At 36.1% G+C, this 14,612-nt stretch overlaps 1 protein-coding gene across 1 annotated transcript in view; it reads left to right on the forward strand.

Annotated features, from left to right (window-relative positions):
- Nucleotides 1–6,631: 6,631 nt before the first annotated feature.
- Nucleotides 6,632–14,612, forward strand: part of sema4ba (sema domain, immunoglobulin domain (Ig), transmembrane domain (TM) and short cytoplasmic domain, (semaphorin) 4Ba) — a 105,450-nt gene continuing 97,469 nt past the window's right edge. Inside the window, exons 1-2 of the mRNA XM_088080596.1 lie at nucleotides 6,632–6,761; nucleotides 9,392–9,512. The gene's annotated coding sequence lies outside the window, so the exon portion shown is untranslated. The remainder of the gene's footprint in view (nucleotides 6,762–9,391; nucleotides 9,513–14,612) is intronic.

The following is a 14,612-nucleotide window of genomic DNA, read 5'->3' on the forward strand; positions in this document are numbered from 1 at the left end:
TTAAGCCAGTTAAATTGTGAAAAATGTTCTGCTGTTTGATGTATTTAATTATTTAGCATTCTTATTCTAAGCATACAGTGACCTCTGATGTTATTTGTATAGATATTACAGCCTTCCTCAAAACACGGTGCAAAATTACTCATGCATGAACCACCAGTAGACTTATTCGCCTTTTAAGCAATTTGGAAACTCACTGTATTTCTTCAAAAAATTGATTTTGACTCTACAGAAAATTGCTATGTCAGTCATTAAATCATTGTTACATCAATCAAATATTAATCAATGGCTGCTAGTACAGTTTTTTTTCATCAATTCCATTCAGCTCTAAAAAAAATTCCTAATGTCCAGATTATTGACAGCGTATAAACTCTCTCACACAAAGTTAGGATACAGATTGCAGACTGGAGACTATTTCTGTGTCATTCTATATTTTTATGTCTTCATGCAGGCAATAGCTAGGAGGCGTCTGTACAGACGAACACACAACCCCAAAACAGAATGCCATGACAGATTTCCTAAAATTTAGCTAAAATGTCCATCTGGATTCTGGAATGAACTGATTAAAATCTGGTGGTTGAAGGTCAAAGGTCAAGGTCATGGTGACCTCATAAAATATGTTTTAAGTATGTTTAAATTTTAGACATAGATCTAACAATATATAATGATGACGTTCTAACAGTTCATATCCAATAGTTCAAAGGTCAACTGTGTCGTCAGTATGTTCTGCAAAAACACTTTTCTGGCCATTACTAAACTTACTAAGTGAGGAACAGAAGGGGAGACACTTGGTCAGACACTAATCTTGGATGCCCCCCCAGAGGCCCATTATTTATCACCATCCATATTAGGCACCCAATTTTAATGCCTCTGTGTTAGTGATAGAAGGCATTATGTTTTTAGAGATTGTGCGTCTGTTAATATGTCCATACATTTGTACGTATGCCCATCTCCTGAATGCGATATCTCAAGAATGGCTTGACGGATTTTCTTCAAATTTTGGCACGAATGTCCATTTGGACTCAAGGATGAACTGATTTGATTTTGGCGATCAAAGGTCAAACATTGAGGTCATTGTGTCCTTGTATCCGTCTCATTCTCATGAACACGATATCTTAAGAATGGCTTGAGGGCTTTCCTCAAATTTAGCACAAATATCCACTTGGATTTAAGAATGAACTAGCTAGAATTTGGTGGTTGAAGGTCAAAGGTCAGCTTCACTCTGACATCATTCACCTAACCCTAACATTCTGCAAAAACACCTTGCAGGCTGTTACTCAACGTCATCACTCAGAAACAGAAATTGAGAAATTTGGTTGAACAAAGAATTGGTTACACTAATCTTATGTGACCACCTTGAAGCTGTGTTCATTATATGGATCTTCTGTGCAGCCAGGGGGAAGATGTATGTTACACATCCACATTTTCACAGACAGAGATGTAAACTGTACCTGCAACTTGACTGGTGTGTGGATGCATACAACTGCGAGGCAGTAATTCTATGTTTCAGTGAGAACACATGCAAATACAAGATGGTGGCTCTACACACATTCTTTCATTAGTCTGGTGTGGTGCCCTAAAAAGAAACAGTAATGGTCTTCAACTGAAAACAAGTCCAGATAATGTAACCTCAGATTATCGATGCAAATCATCTTTCAGAGTAAAAAAAAAATCCTCACAATCCTTTGTCTGCAGGAGGTTGGCTAATTCTCATTACAAATCAGGAGGAAAGAAATATTCCATGCATTTCACCACACTATAGAAAACTTGATAATATAACAGTGAAAGCTCAAGAATGTTCATGTTAAAATTACATTAAAAATAGAAAAGCCTGGTAAAAAAAAAAAGCATATACCATGACATGGTTTTCTTTTTGTTGTTTTATATGTTTGTATGTTTGAGGTTTTTATCCCTTAGTTGAACCGCAGTGCAATGTTTTGATAATCAGTTTTGTGTATTATTTGTATCTGATGTACCCGCACACAATCAGCACATGATGTTGTACACAATTAGACTGCAGTGGTCTGTAACAGTTGTTGGCCATGCTGTGCTTTAATACGTAACAATAGAAAATGAAGTGGTGAAGAAGAAAGAGGTTGTAAGTATTTCAAAACATGAAGGCTTGGTAGTAAAGGACCTCATATGTCTGTAAAGCTTCAGGGATACACATTGTGTTCAAGGGAGAAACACTGAATACAGACAATATTTTTCAGGGTATCTTTACTAACTGGCTCCATACACGAGTCAGCCAGGCCTCTCCACAGGATTCAGCCATAATGTAAAATACTAAAAGGAGCAGTTACATGAACAGATGAAAATTTGACAAGCTTGGCTCGATTCTTTAAATATGGTTGAACTAATCCAGGCTTACATCCCAGCTATGGTTAATTTTCATCAACTAATTAGTAACAAATGTCTTTAGATAAGGTTTTGGGGATTGATTTGTTACTATTAGAAAAACAGTTTCTTTTATTTTCATCAGAAAGAAAAAGCCAACTTGAACACAAACGTGATCAACACATATTGGTGCTTACTTTGTCAGTGCATGCGCATTGATTGGCATGGCACTGGTTACAAACTTCACTTTAGAGCTTTAATTTAAAACTAATGGATCACCTTGAACATATTCTATAGCTATGAAATACAGGACAGAAGTTCTCTCATACCAGAGACTGAATGTACTCTTAAACCAGAGGTTTAATTGTACGGCAAACTGTTCTAAAAAAAACTGAGGTCTGTCATCAATATCCCTCATATATTAATTGGTCTGCTCTATAAATCTGACTCAAAATTTAATAAATTGAGTTGAAGACTTCCAACTCAGTTTTGGTTAAAGCGCACTGATGACATTTCAATGTACAGTATGTTTGAGATTCAAAATGTTATCAGATGTAATATTTTCTGGATTCTAGTTCTTATTGTGACAATAAAGATTTTGCTCATTGCAGATATTTTAAATCTTACTATAACACCATTTTTTCCGTCAAGGGAAAGAAGCCAGTTACATCTTAACCAACAAAGTTGTGTATGGGGTTCTCCTTGAAAAGTCTTGGTCGTAATCCTTGAAACTGTAGATATGCCTTTTGCATGTTTTCTTGAAGAGTTGTTGCTCTGACAACAGCTCCATACACACTTTGAAAAACTGAACATGAAGGCTTGTGTCAAATCATCAACAATACAATTTAACTGGTTCATTATTTGTCATGAATGAAGAACAGGGCCCTAGTGCCATGTGTTTACAAGAGTGCAGTGGTATTGTGATATTTATTTTTTATTCTAGATAAAGGTCTAGTGTGTAGGATTTAGGGGGATAGATATAATAAAATAATTTAATATAATATGATATGATATGATATTATATGATATTACATTATATTATTCATATGTTTTCTTTTGTATATTGTCACCTGAAAATAAGAATTGCTGTGTTTTCGTTACCTTAGAATGAGCCGTTTATATCTACTTTGGGAGCGGCTCCTCGCCTACAGAGTCTGCCATGTTGTCTACAGTAGCTCAGAACGGACAAACCAAACACTGGCTTTAGATAAGGGCATTTGTGTTTTTGCATCGCTCACCGTAGTTAGTGGCTCCTTCATGACAAGCAGCATCAGAAAAACTGTTGTTTTTTTGGGGGGGGTTACATTAAATTGCTTTTTATTCAGTGTTTTCATCAGTTCAAATCACCAGGTCCATTTGTTTTGGAGAGGAAGAGACCTCTGCAGATAATTTGGCTTTGGAACTTAAGTTATCATAGAAAAAAGGTGAGAACACATTAGCAGGTGCTTATAGCATCGAAAAAAAGTCTGCTTTGTAACATGAAACTGCTTTATTCAGTGATTTTACCGATTTAAATCACCAATCCATTTGTCCTGGAGAGGAGGAGACCTCTGTGGATAATTTAGCTCCCAAAAAACACCTTCTGAACAATGAACACTGAAGGAATTCTAACTGGGAATTCACGCTTGGCACATGGGAGGAGTTTTAGCTGGTTGCAATCTTCAATCATCATTGCTTGATGCCACAAAATCTGACACACTGCTCCTTAAAATATGTACCTAATGCAGCTTGTACTCAGCTAAAAAGTAGAGTTCATGCAAACCCTTTTTTAGTGAAGATTTTTTTTGTATTCACAAAAACCTCTTGAACACAGAAGGTGAATCACCACCCCGACTTCTCTCCGATTTACTTTTCACTGGTCATTTAGCACTGACCGTGCATTGTATGTAGCGAATGCCCTCCAGTGCTGCGCTGCTTAGCCAGAGCTTCCTTAGAGAGGTGCTGTTCCCTTAGGATTCACAAAGAGAGACAAAGAAAAAACTTTCCTACTATTGGTTGAACATGACAGGGCTGCCAACTCTCACCCACTGAGTGTGAGATACACCAAAATGGCTTAGATCCCCCACTCTTGCTCTTTGCCTCTTGTACATGCAGAGAATCGCAAAATATAGGGGACTGCAGTATTTTATTTGAAAAGAATATATAACAATGTTCCCAGCGAATGAAAAAACATACCTCAGTCTTGTCCTGTAAAGTACCACTTGCTGTCCTTTTGCAATATGAAAAAATTGCATGCACTTTTTAAGTTAAATAATTTAATTTGTGACACTGAAAGACTTCAATATTTAATTGATGATAAAAAAAACAAATATACAGGGAAATAATGTGAATTATTTTGTATAATTTTTTTTTTTTTTTTTAAACCTGTAAGCCAATGACATAAGATTTAAACACTCGCCTCTTGAAAGCAAGCCACAGTGTGCAATATTCCTGTTTCTGGGAGGGTCATGTGCATCTTTAGCCATTATCTTAGGCGTTGTTTCATTCACTGTAAGGTAATGATGAAGGGGGGTGGGAGATTAGTTCTTTGAAGGGCTGGAGACATGCCTCCCCCTCAAGATGAAACAAACAGGCTCTAAAATGATTATTTGTTGCATGGATCTGCTCTTGTACAAGTCTGAAAGAAATTTTAAGAGCTTCCAAAATACCGTCTTATAGTGAGATATATGATTGGATTTTACGAGGATGAGGATCCTGTACATCGTGAATCCTTTACATTTTGCCTGTTGGTGTTTGAGTTGCTTGTTTGAATTCAACATGCCTGTCTGCTCATTCTGCTTTTTTTGAAATAGTAATTTCAGCTTCTCGGCTCCTGTTCTCAAGCTATGTATTGAAGGAGCCTGAGTTTGAAAAGAAAAAATACCCATAACAAGCACCAATTAGAATTATTTTTAATCAAAAGCCTTGTTGAAATATCTGATATGTTACAGTAATAAATTGCCTAAAATACTGTATTTTGTCCTGGTTTTTATTTGTGTTAATACAAATATTTATTGAATCAGTTTAGAAATGTGCAGGCATATGTTTTCAGCCTTAGTAGTTTTTCAGCACTGAGCATGAAGCTGCTTTATCTGTAAGTCAGGTTTTAACCCTGACTTAAGTACTGCATTAGAATTTCAGTTTGGCAAAGTCTAAGTATGAAAAAGATTACACAGGTTTATCATATGCAGTGGACAATTATTTTATGGCATCTACAGAAAGAGGCAACATCACCTCCATTTCCATAACACCAAAAATATATCTTAAAAGATTTTAGTCTATACATCTTTGCTGGCATTAGCTAAAATATTATTTTGATCGTTAATAAAATGGACAAAATAAACAGCATTTGCCTCTTTCCTGATGACTAAAGGTAGCAGACACAAGCCTGTACTTAGATACTGTTTAGGGGACCCTTTGTGAACATGTGTTTTAAAACATCTTCCAGTAGATGGCACTGGTGCTCTGTTAAAAAAAAAGATGCACTTGGCTGAGTGGGTGTAAAAGAACATAGTAATCAGGCTACAGTTTAAAACAACATTGAAAACTTCTCCCCTTCAACCCAAGATGAGATGAGGACGAGCATAATAAAGTCAACAAAGGTGATAGTATGTAGAAATACAATACATTCTATTTCTCAAAAACGTCATTAAAAATGTAATACATACAAACTAAACTGATTGCACCAGAAACACTTTACTGACTTCCTGGGGGCAAATTGGAACACGTTGCAGCCGCCATTATACTGTAGCCTATAGCCACAGAGAAATGTTAAGAAAATAGAAATATGAAGTACATAAGAGCTTTTTTAAGAAAATGTATATAATATAGAATATGTATATATAAATATAAAGATAAAAGAAATAAGAAATATGTTCCACAATAAATATGAAATATAGGACGCATATACACATCGGCATATGTGCATTGTACTGCAAATGTAAGAATAGAATAGGTAAGAATTAAATAAGGTGTATCTTTCAGTTTAAGTATATTGCACTTGCGTTTATATTATTTAAAAAAATACACAAATTAAAGGAAATGTCGCAGCTATTATACCTTATAGGTCTATGATTATATGTGACAAATAAAATTGATTGATTGATAAAATACAGAAAAAGAAAATAATGAAAAAAAAAAACAGTAAGGCAATACACTGTGCATACATCATGCAATATACATATACGTACATGTACATATATACATGTATACACACACGCATATATATGTATATATATGTGTGTGTGTGTGTATATATATATATATATATATGTGTGTGTGTGTGTGTGTGTGTGTGTGAGTGAATGACCGGCGATTACAGAAATATGTCACTTCCGGCTGCCATCTTTGGTTGAGAAATGTCGGAAACTCTTGTGAACCGTACTGAACGTTTGTCGTGACAGCGGAACTCAAGCGGCTACCAGGATGCAGAAAATATCACACCTGCGGTGAGTTTCAAACTACCTCGGGGTTTCTTCTTCTTTGTAGTTTTTAATCTTGTATTTATGTGATGTTACTCACATTGAGCCCACCTAAATGTGGCTAACGTCTAACTTATGCTAAGCGCTAGCTTAATGGTAAACTAGCTACAAACACAGTCGTGACTGCGAAGGCTACAAAAAGGACAGAAACATATTTACTAAAGTCAACGCTTTAATGTGTTACAACTTACATTTTACTGTAAATATTTGTGATAAGCACTGTCCCCTGCCTCATACCTTGGCTTATGTGAGTACTGTGGGCAAGCTTAAATTTAACAAAGGTTTGTGTAATTTAACGATAAATACGTGTAAGTCAGATGAGATCTTAAAATAACTGTGTTCTGTTGACTTGAATGAGCTCATTGTACATTTGCAGAGTCTTTTATTTGTTTTAACTTTGTCCACATTTTTACTAGCTTGTTTTTGTGCATGTTATTATGTAAAATTAGCGCTAACAGCTTAGCTATATCGCACTTTTCAACTTGCTCTGTATGTTTTTGCACCCTGACATGTCTTTCAGCCTTGTTCAAATGGCCTCAGAGAATATATATAGTTGTAACTTGAAACAATCTCTAATCATTTTCTAAGATAATTTTCTCAGAGGTCTATTCATCGATCAATAGATGATAAGCTGAGCTGAAATTGATCAACCAGTATTTTCCCAGTGAGCATCCCTCCCTCTGATGATAATCATATACAACTTCTTAGCATTTATCACTAAACTTGGGTGACTTGCTTGCATACTGACTTTCATTATGGATGATAGATTCTAGATGTGAGCCATACAGGGTTGTACAAGAGTACATTTTTTGCATAAGTTGAAAGGTTTTCATGAAGGTGTAGTTTTACACAAATCTTTCTACATTTTCTGACGAATGACTTGTAGATTAATCGTCATTTCGTTTCAGCTGTGCTGTTATTAATGTTGGAGGAAAAGTGGATGCAGCATGGTGTTTTAATATGTTGTGTGGTAATGTTGCATTGATACAAAGATGCCAAGAATTTATTTATTTATTTATTATACAGTGTTTCTGAGGATCCTTACAAAGCCTTAAAGGGCATTGAATTCATCAATCTAAAAATAAGGGCTTAATTGGCATTAAAATGTCTTAAATCAATCTTTCAAAAATCTGAAAAATGCTCAAACATTTGATTGTTATGAATCTTTTTTTCTGACATTGCATTGCAAAAGCTCAAAATAAGAGGAAAAAAACCAACCTAACACCACTAATGCATTTACATCGCCAAAGAGTCATGTTTTATGTTACAATAAATATTGAAACAGAAATTGATGTTGTGCTTTTTTCCTCAATATTGGTTACTGAAATACTCAAGTGGCATTAAAGGGTCTTTTTAAAAGTCTAAAATCCCACTTGACTATAGGAGCTGTGTTATTATTTTTTTCAGTCCTCTAGACACCCTTTTGCTGCATTAGAAATGAATAACTTGAAAAAAAACATAAACTTTTAAACTTTATTGTATTAGATTAACCCCCCCCCCCCCCAACTTAAATAGCGATAATACTGTATTGTGACTTCAGTGTCTTGATAATATTGTATTGTAGGGCCTCTTGTGATTCCCACACCTAATTGCTTAGGATTGCCCACAACCACAATCATTTTTCTGTGTTTTTGGGAGAGATTAGTAATAGTGCTGCTCTAAATCTGACATGCAGTAGTGACGGCTTTCAGGATTTTCTACACTGTGTAAGCTCGATTCCGTGTGTGTGTGCGCGTATGTGCTTTGGGAGGACAGGGTGTTCAGCTGCATGCCCCCCTTACTGTTATCTTAATGGGCTAATTAAAAGATGGTAAGTAGTGCAGTCAGATGGTCTTATTCCTACAAACTAAAACATCAGATCTGGTATGTAATTAAGTTTAAGAGCTTCACAAACCTTTTTAAATTACACAACATTTGACAATTTGTGTAATGACATGAAATTAAAAAGTGACATTCATTATTATTTATTAATCTCTTGATTATTCTTTGAAGTAGGTGATTAACCATTACAATTTTAACAGTAACAGTGATGACAAATGCAGCTTCCAGAGCCCCGAACATTGTCTTCAGTGTGCCTGTTTTTCTGACCAGTGGTCCAGAGGCCTAAAGGCCTCTATTCAATTCACGGTAACATGGAACAGATCACCAGAAAATCTTCTTATTTAAGGATTTGGGAACAGCTATATTTGGTGTTTTAACTGGATATGTGGCTAGAAAGATCAGTCCATGGCCAAAATTTTTGATCAGGTTTTTTTTAACCTAGATCCTAATTTGTTCCATTTTTGTGGATAAGTAATTAATGGAAACAACAATTTTTTAAAATCTAGTTTTGAGATATAAAGCTGCCCAAGAAGTTCTTGTTTTTTGGGCTTTTGTGCAACTTGGGCTTCTCAAAATCAGGCTATAAAAATATTATACATTAATATGATTTTCTGTCTTAATCATCAAATTTTCATTCATTCATTCAGAATTTTTACCCTTTAAATGCTAGGTTTTTGTCATGATGCCACCATGTTTTGTAGATTAATCTTTAAGATTGTCATAATGAATGTCTGTAATCACTGATCATATTTTATCATTATTTTACTGTGTTGCAGGTCATGGCAGGATTTGGTCCATGCCAAACAACAACAACAAAAAAGGATGTTTTCAGGAGCCCAGCAGGGGGAACCCAATCCATCATCATACAGCATAATTCACTGCAGTCTGCTTCAAGAGGTGGGTGCAGTATAAGATGGTGAGACTGTTTCTTGTCGGGGTGGACACGATAGAACAACCTTTGATGTAATGCAGTCCCAATTAATGCATTTTATCGTCTCAGTTAATCACCACAGAATTGAACCATTACCTCACTGACACGATCAAAAATTGACATCAGTGTTTTGTGATTTTTTTTTGGAGCCGTTATATTGATAATTATGTTGCACGGTTGTTGCTTTTATTGCATCTACCCCCTGAAAGTGATTTCAGTTTTATAGTAGGCAAAAGGACATGAATGTTTCACTTAAAAATTGTTCATCTGCAACAGATTGTAGTGGATTAGAGTGAATGATTTTGCTTTCTTAAAATGTGGTGACATGCATGATCTCACTCTCAAATTGCCCATTCCTTACCTCATACACATGTAGAATTACTCTAGAGTCCTTTATTTTATTCAAAATGATCTCAGTTTAATTATTAACCCATTGGTTTTGTTGAGAAAAAATGCCATGTGATGATTTTATTCACCATGTTTTAGCACCCAGTGTAGTCATCATATTCCAGGTAATCTGTTGCTCTCTGAATAAAAGCAAGGCAAAGTTGTTGCTTTGCTTCATCCTTGAAACATCTTAATCATTTTATCCAGAAACCAAGGGTGAAGAATTTAAATTTTCTTTAGCTGCATCCACAAATTCAGGGAGTCGTAGATAACCTCTGTGTGCTTTTCATGATTGATGTGTTTAGGGAGGCTTTGGTATACATGAGACGCTGCTGAGACTGACATTGAACAGATGAGGCAGGATAGATCTAGACAATTCATTGGTCTGGCCGCTCTCGAGATGCAGCTCTGCATGAAAGTGTGGCAATAACCTTGACAGAAAAAAACACTGGGCACAAGGAAACCGCACACATTTTGTGCTACTGCTTGGAAATGTATTAAGTGAAAAAAATGAAAAATTTAAGAGCCGCAGAGCCCATTTCTGTAAGAAAATCGGACAGTATAATTCACATGCCCATTTGGGCTGTTATTGCTCACAACAGGGCTGTCTGGGGATTTAGTTACTCTGCATGATGTCATGGCCTGCAGCACCCAGCTGTACAGGTGCAGACCTATCCTGACCATGACTTTGTTGTTGATTTACTCCTTTTGTTCTCAGAACAGCCAGTGCCTTAAACCTCAATACAATATTTACGATCACAGTGTCAGGGACTTTCTTCCATATACACACTTTGGGGCAGCAGGACTGGAAAGCCCACCTGCAACAAAGTGACTTACTGCCTTATCACACTTACCACTGAAACTGGATAATGCTGCAAAGCTTGTTGTCCAACCTCGTGTTTCAAGTTGAACGCAAACATTTTGTGAAATATTTTGATGATTGAGTAACTGTTTCAATCAATCATTTTAGCAAGGGAAAACATATGCTGTTTCCAGCCTCTCAAATATCATGATTTTTGGCTATTCTCTGTACATGAGAGGATGTGACGTCAGAATGTCTGATTTCAGAGTGAGAAAATGTTCAGGGCCTTAAAAGGTTAAGTTTGGTGATATTTTTCCTACCATAAACAAATCCCATGAAAAGATCAGAGTCTGAGTTAACCCTTAGGGTCTGATTTAATATTACACACACTCGTATCGCTCTGCGCACAAAATGCAGTTTTCAAAATCAAGCTCTAAAATATATTAAACATTCATATTATTTTCTACTTTAATTGAATACCATTAACCAACATCATTCTTAATCATAAATATCGAATATTCATCAATTTTCAGATGCCTAATGCCAGGTTTTTGTCGTGATGCCTCTGTGTTTTTAGATCAAAAAACAACAACCTTAAAACATGATTATTTTTCCATATAATACATGCAGTAGTTTTTTCTGTGTCACAGTCTAGGACATGTCAACGATTAGCACTAACATTGATTTTTAAACTATTATTTTTTTGCGCAGTGTCAGATACTCACACTCAGACCACTCTGCAAACAAAATGTGCTTTTCAAAATCAGGTTATATTTTTTTTTATACATAGATTATGATCTTCTACTTACATTGGGTTTGGTCTTCTTAATTTTCAGAATTTTCTTTAAATGCCAGGTTTTTGTCATGATGCCATGCTGTTTTAAGATTAAAATAAAAAATTAAATAAAAAAAATAAAAAACTGAATTATTTTCATTATACTACATGCAAAGTAGTTATTTATTTATTTTTTTTTAGATTTTTTTATGATGACCGCCTGGGATATGTCAATGATTACTAGCAACATTGATTGTGACCTAGTGCACCTAGTGGAAAAAGCATATATTTTCTCCAGATGACAAATGACAAAAATGCCTCCCAGAAATAATACAATGCATGTTTTTATGCTCTGATGGCTGTGGGATCAAAAATTGCAGTTTGAATGGGTTTTAATGGCACATTTTTTGCGCTTAACAGTATAAATGTAGCAATTTTGTTTTACACAGTGTATTTTAGACTTATTGTAGAAAAAAATACACAGTCTTGCCAAAATGAATGCCATATGCATGAACACAGCAAAATTATCAAAAAATGAAAAATAAAAAGTGCATAAAATGCGCTTAACAATTCCTGAGGGTTAAAGTTGATATGAGTACACATACAATGCATTGATCAAGTGCTGGAAATCACCTTTGCTACAGTACCTCAGTTTCTTGGCCTTTGAGCAGACCAAAGGTTTGATTTATTTGTCTTTATTTGGTGTTCACATTTGTCTTTTTTCTCCCCTTGCTTTTAAGCACAAGTCTAGGTTTTATCGTTTCAGGCTTTGACTTGACTTCTGTGGTGACAAGCCAAGTAACAGACACTGCGCTTTTGTCTCTACCCCTCTGATTTAATCTAGCACCTGTTTGCTATGCAAAGCTTCAAGAAGGGCTCTTTGATATAGGGGTGTGTGCACGTGTGTGTGTGTGTGTGTGTGTGTGTGTGTGTGTGTGTGTGTGTGTGTGTGTGTGTGTGTGTGTGTGTGTGTGTGTGTGTGTGTGTGTGTGTGTGTGTGTGTGTGTCTGTCTCTACCACTCTGATGCAAAATCTGATGCTATCACTTTGATGCACTCGCTAATCTGTGCTCCGAGGGAGGCCATGAGGATTTGATTTTGCGTGTTTATTTACTAAGATAGTATAGAATTGCTGTATAGATATTTCCAATCTGGATTGCACTGGTCTGTTCCAGCTGTTTGTTAGTCAGACCATGACCTGAAAAGAATAAATAATAAATCACAGAGCTACTGGAGGCTTAAAATCATGAGTTTGTCTGAAAGCATCAAACAAATCTCATATCTGTGTAAAGAGTCATATGTAGTGTAAATATTGAAGAAAATAAAATGTAAAAGAAAAAAGTTAAATGACACAGTCTTCTAATGCCTTATCAAAATATAAATCAAATAGTTTGAGAGGAGAGAAAATACCCTCGTCGTCAGGTACAAGTGCTTTCATAATGGCTTTTTATACAACTTATATCAAACGTTTCAAACAGAAATTAATTCTTATTACAGAGATCATAAAAACAGTACAGCAGTGTAGTTGGCCATTAAAAGGACCACAGTACAAGATAATTAAAAGGAGGGGAACAATTGGACTTTGCTGTATCTTTTAATTTCAGACTTCTATTCATCTTGTAAATGTTCTCATTTGGATTTACAAGTCAGTGTTACATAATGCTCCATGCTGGGCCAGCACTGAAAACAGAGAGATAGGCTGGTCTAGGAGCATAAAAGATGTGGTTACACTTTTTTCGGCCTTTAAATTTGCCTAAGCTAAGAGGGTCAGGATATATTCTCTTTACCTTGGCCAGTTTGAGTGTGCCTGAAGCCTGGTCAGACAGAAACTATTTTGTTTGATCTGAATACAGCCCTGTAAGTGGATATGTGCTGTATCCAAAATCCACAAGCAGAGATTAAAGGCAAATATCGCCCAGTGTCTTGTACTTTGGTTGTACTTTGTACTAGGATTCTGACTGAAACTCCATCACAAGGCCCCTCCAGGCTACTGATAGTCAATAGGCCTGTGTGCCATGTGTGATGTTGTGCTGCAGGCCTAATTCTCGACTTTGATAAGGTGTTCAGTTACTTCAGAATATATCAGTTTCAGCTTTTGAACCCCCCCCCCCTTTTTTTTATGGCCATTGTCTTTCATTCACGTCCCTCTCAAAGGTTGCTGTACTCATTGGTCATGAGGAAAAACTGTCATAAAATAAGATTCAAGGGTGACATTATGGTTATTTTAGCATTATCTGTGAAATATCATTTAAGTCTTTTATGCCGTAGCCTCAGGACACAGGAATAAAAGGCCATCAGAGTAAGCACACGTTACATAGCAACACGCTCCTGAACATTTGTTCCCCTTCTGATTGACCCATTCATATGAGACTGCTGTTACAAGTTAATCCCATTTCTTTCCTGCAATGTCTTTCTTTTTACTGTTAATTTTAGATGACTCAGGTTGGCAGAAAAATGTATTTTAAATATCTGTAACATCAAATTACAGTAAAGCCTGTTTGGATGATGCACATTGACTCATTCACATTTGCTGCCAACAGGGGTTTAACCTGCGTCATCATCAGCTGGAAAGGAGTAATGTCTGGCTGCCTGTAGGTCTCTTAGGTGTGGAACACACTGCGTTCATGAGCAACGCATCAGTATTGCAGAATCTGATGTTGTTTTGTTCAGCAACCATGTTAACAAGTTAGAGCAGCCACACAACCATGGTTGGACATTATTTTTTTTATTCACCTGCCACAGTGGCTGGTGGATTCCAAAATCTATCAGCCACTTAATAGATTGCCATTGTTTTTTTGGCTAGTAAGTAAAGCAAATTTACCAGCCACTTGCATAGTTAACCTGCATTTAAAGATAAAGATAAAGATAAATGTTATTGTCTGTCCCAATCAGTGACAGAAATTCTCCTTTGACAAGGCTCCAACAAAAAATACAACATATTATCAAACACATTTAAGACACATTCAAACTCACAACGTACAGACATTAAAAAGCAGCAGCAGCAGCATTTGGCTAGTGTCTGGTGCTAATTTCCAACTCTGGACACAGCTTGTGTGAGCAGCGCTGGTCAGGTGCAGTCAGCAACTCAGCTGTCTCTCAGGTG

The sequence above is a fragment of the Plectropomus leopardus genome, chromosome 7, assembly GCF_026936395.1.
Source record: "Plectropomus leopardus strain MGB_pleo_1.0 chromosome 7, ASM2693639v1, whole genome shotgun sequence".
Classification (NCBI taxonomy): Eukaryota; Metazoa; Chordata; class Actinopteri; order Perciformes; family Serranidae; genus Plectropomus; species Plectropomus leopardus.